The sequence below is a fragment of the Piliocolobus tephrosceles genome, chromosome 11 (genome assembly GCF_002776525.5).
Source record: "Piliocolobus tephrosceles isolate RC106 chromosome 11, ASM277652v3, whole genome shotgun sequence".
NCBI classification, from domain to species: domain Eukaryota; kingdom Metazoa; phylum Chordata; class Mammalia; order Primates; family Cercopithecidae; genus Piliocolobus; species Piliocolobus tephrosceles.
This window is the reverse complement of record NC_045444.1, coordinates 90373133-90378022: the sequence shown is the minus strand read 5'-3', so window position 1 is coordinate 90378022 and position 4890 is coordinate 90373133.

The window sequence follows — 4890 nt, the reverse complement described above, 5'->3', positions numbered from 1 at the left end:
GAATCTTTTGTGAAATTTGTGCTTGGGAACCCACTGCCTTAGAATAAAAGCATCGAGTAGGCTTGGGAGTAAATCTAAAAAATAAACTTAAGAAGGAAAATCAGGCCGGGTGCAGTGGCTCACACCCATAATTCCAAAACTTTGGGAGGCCAAGGCGGCCGGATCACCTGAGGTCAGGAGTTGGAGACCAACCTGGTCAACATGATGAAACCCCGTCTCAACTAAAAATACAAAACTTAGCCAGGCGTGGTGATGGGCACCTGTGTCCCAGCTACTCGGGAGGCTGAGGCAGGAGAACTGCTTGAACCCAAGAGGTGGAAGTTTTGGTGGTCAGGATCATGCCACTGCACTCCAGCCGGGGTGAAAGAGCAATACTCAGTCTAAAAAAAAAAAAAAAAAAAATCAAAACCAAAATTGCTGAAGTTCTAGAGATCTCAGACTCAACAATAAAAAGTCCTGGGTAATAAAAGCCCTGTTAATGGAGTCATTTGTTTTATGTTGTCTCATTTTAGTTTCAAGTTCCAAAGATGTTCATTTTTACTTAACTCACTGAGGAACTGTGTTCCTAATCATTATGGATACAAAGGAGTTTTTCCTTCAAATATATAAACTGAGAAGTTTTCCTGCATCCTTACATGTGATTTTTATTAGACCCAGTGCCCAGGAATTCTTCCAGTGAAATCCAACTTGATTTCAAAATAGAAAAACTGGATTCCCTTCACAGACTCTTGCTTGGCTACAAAATGTTGAAGCAACTGTGCTTCCTTCAGAAAGGCCGGCTGTCCAGTGCAGAGATGAAGAGCTGGCTGCAGAGACAGGCCTTTCAGGTTTGAATCAGGCTCTGCAGTCCCTCGAGCTGCAGGTTCGTGGGCAAGTGAGGGAACCGCTCAGGGTTCAAGGTTCTCATCTGTAAAATGAAGATCATGACAGTACCTATCTCCTGTTAGTCTGTTGTGGGAACCGTGTTAAATAAGTTAACATAGTAAAGCATTTCAACTAAGGTGCTAACATAAACCTAGTATGACATAAAAGCTAATGTTTTATTTTCCAATAAGTACTAGCTGCTGCTGCTGCTGTTGTTGTAATAGAAAAATAACACCTAATTTCTCGCCTCTTATCCAGCAAAGATGCCTCAGCTCTGTTGTCTACGCCATTCAAACAAACAATGGACTTGCAATCAAAGTGTGAATCAAAGGGTGGCCTGTGTGGTTAGCTGGTAAACAGTTCGAGCTGTCTGTCAGGGTCCCTGAGCTGGGGCTGTGGTGGTAGTGAGGTTTTGTGGCACAAGTTTTCTCAGTGGGTTTTGCTCTGAAGATGCAGAGGTTGTTTACCTTTAAAAAAAAAAACAAAACAAAACTTTTTCTTGCTCTACTTGTAAGATTTAGTAAAAACTTGAAACTATTTGTGACTTTGTGTGCTCCAAAAGCTAAATATAGAAAGAAGACAACTAATATTATGAAATGTGAGGACGGAGAAGAGGTGTGATGAAGCTTAATGCAGAACTTGCCATTATTTTCAGGTTTGAGGTCAAAAAAGTTTGCTTATATTACCTCCTACTGAGATAAACTCCCCTAAACCTTTCCTTCCTATCAAACTCCATCCATAACGATGGTGGGAGAGAAGGAAACCGAGTAATTACTTCCCCTCAAATCGTTTCCAAATTGCTGTGTTGGATATATTTATTTAGAGTTTCAGTGGCAGTGTTTTTCCTAAATGCCCTCAGAATTTAATCCAATAATATCAGCCTTTCAAAGGCATAAATTACTCAAGCCAGATTTTGGAAGTTTCATTTACTGCCTTATCGGTGCATAAAATAGCGAGAACCATATGCACCTGGAACTCCACCTATCTGGTCCAAGTGAGTCAAGGGGAGAATGACATGGGAAAATTTCCTTCAATAGAGAATAGTACCCTCCAATTGCCCAGAATTTGACCCAAAAATTGTTAAAGAAACTGTGAAGGGATTCCAAAATATCCAGGCAAATGTCCTGTGTGTACATGGGTCCTGTGAAAACAGCTGCAAGCCCAGGTGTCAGATGCTGCACTCTGATTGGTCAGACGCAGAACGCCCAAAGTTAGAGGCCAGCAGTGATTGGTGAGTGAGGAGAGCCGAATGTTGACCAGAGGTAGGGAGGTGAAAGAGGAAATAGTGAAAGGAGGCAGAGAAAGGACAAGAGGGACAAAAATAAAGTAAAAGGAGAGAGAGAGAAAGGAAGGAGAAGGAGTAGGAGAAGGAGAAGGAAGGACTGTGAGAAGAAATGCAGTCTTACTAGGGAAAGATTTAACGAGGGAGAATAGGTGTATTGAGAACACCCAGGCTTGTTTTCTTAGAGGCTTCTATAAGGGGACATTTCTGAAACTGAGAACTGATCTCCCCAAGTTGCAAACACTGTCATAGTCCCTGAATGATTTTACTTTCTTTGTTTTTTGGTGTTGTTTTTGCTATTTTCCAGTGCCACTTGGACTATGATTATCTTAATAATTGTATTTTTAATAAATCTGTCCTTATATTTATATTTTATTTTAAATAAATTTTAAAACTTTCATATCAGTAATTGAATGGAAAGCCAATATTATTTGCCATGAATAAGAGGTGATGACAACAAAAAATTAGAAACAAACAATACCTTAAATTCTATAACAGACAGAGAAGAGACAGGTATATAGCTATATAGAGATATATATAGCTATATAGAGATATATATAGCTATATATCCTAGTGTGTTAGGGAGGCATTAAATGAGTCTTGGTCTTTAATATAATCAAAAGGAAAAAAAGAGAATCTAAATGAGAAAAAAATATTTTCACTTGGTAAGTGAATGTTATTTAATGCCCATCCAAGTAACAACTGAAGTCATTTTTCCTTAGACCTCCAAAAACAGGTGTTATCCATCTCACATGTTAGAGACTGTTGGGTCTGTGAGCATTTTATTTCATAGAAAACACCATGCTCTTAATAAATTAAGGCATTTTTTTCATAGACCAGTCACCAGTGTTACTGGAATTTAGTTAATCTAAGCACCCCCTCCAAGAGGATAATCCCCTCTGGGCATACTAAGGCTTTATGGGGGGAGGACCAGAACCAGAGCCAGGAAAGGAGTCAACCCAGAAAAATGCTGTCAAAGAGACACTGGGTCCCTGGATGAGGTCCTCACCACTGTATCTGCCCCTGGGACACACGTGGCTTCTGGGTACTTGCAAGTGGCTAGTTCAAACTGAGATGCACAATGTAAAATATGCACCAGATTTTTGAAGACAGTACAAAAATTTTAAATCTCTTATTAATAATTTATGCTGATTTTATATTAAAACAGTTTTTAGATATATTGCATTAAATATTAAAATTAAATTCACATTTCATTTTACCTTTTAAATTATTTTATTTTGAACCAATTTTCAACTTAAAGAAAACATGCAAAATTGTATAAGTTCCCATATAGTCTTCACCTAGCTTCCCCTTAAGTTAGTATCTTACATAACCGCAGTACAATGACCAAAACCAATAAATTAACATTGATAATTAGTATAAACTACAAAGTGTACTCAAATTTCACCAATTTTTCCACTGATGTCCTTTTTCCCCAGGATCCAACCCAAGATACCACGTTGTATGTAGTTGTCATGTCCCCTTAGTTTTTTCCAATCTATGATTGTTCCTCAGTCTTTCCTTGCATTCATGACCTTGACACTTTTGAAGAGCACTGATCTGTTATCTTGTAACATGTCCCTCAGTTTAGGTTTGTGTAGTGTTTTCTCATGATTGGAATGAGTGTGTGTTTTTGGCAATAGAAATCACAGACAGAAGTGCCCTTCTCAGTGCATTCTAGCAAAGGGCTCATGATGTCAATGTGTCTTGTTACTAGTGATTTTTACTTTTATTTAATATGGCTACTACAAAAATTTTAATTACATGTGTGCCTCACATTGTAATTCAGTTGGACAGTGTTGGTTGACGCCATACACAGGTAAAATAATAAGTATGTGACTTAAAAGAACATATTCATAACAAAATATATGGGTTTAATCATCAATATTTTCCAGACCCTTTTCATGTATTTCAAAACCTTTTAATACTAATGACACCAAATGTTTACTGAGAACTTACTCTATGTCAGACTCTTGTCTAAACACTTTGCATGTGCTGAGTCATTTAATCCTCACACAACCTGATAAAGTAGATGTTCCTATCATCCCTGCTTTGCAGCTGGGGAACCTGAGATGGTAAAGAGGGTTTAAGTGGCATAAGGCCCTCACACAGCTTGCTAAATGGCAGATCTAGAATTTAAACACAGGAGGAGAATTCCAGAGCCCAGGCTTATAACCACTACATTTTTAAAAGGTACAGCATCAGTTAATTCAGGGGACTCCAGGTACCATTCTGAGACCTATTAGGAACCAGGCACACAGCAGGAGGTGAGCAGCAACCCTATTGGGAACTGCACATGCAAGGAATCTAGGTTGTGCGCTCCTTAGGAGAATCCAGTGCTTGATGATCTGAGGCAGAACAGTTTCTTCCTAAAACTATCCCTCCCCCAACCTCTTACATTCATGGAAAATTTGTCTTCCATGAACACTGGTCCCTGGTGCCAAAAAGATTGGGGACTGCTGAGTTAATTCGAATTCCACAGCTCAAACTTTGTAATTCAAATTCCACAACTCGAGCTTTGTCAACTGTAAACTCTCTGTTTCAACTTTTCTCTCTTTTCCTGCATTACACAGAGAGGGAGAACTGATGTTTATTAGGTAAGCTTCTATACACTTTACTAAGAATTTAACATACATCATGTCATTTAATCCTCATAGCAGTTCCATTTTACAGATAAGAAATCTAAGGCTTAAAAAGTAGCAAGTGGCAGAGGCTGAAATCCATTTATTTGACTCCCTAGTTTT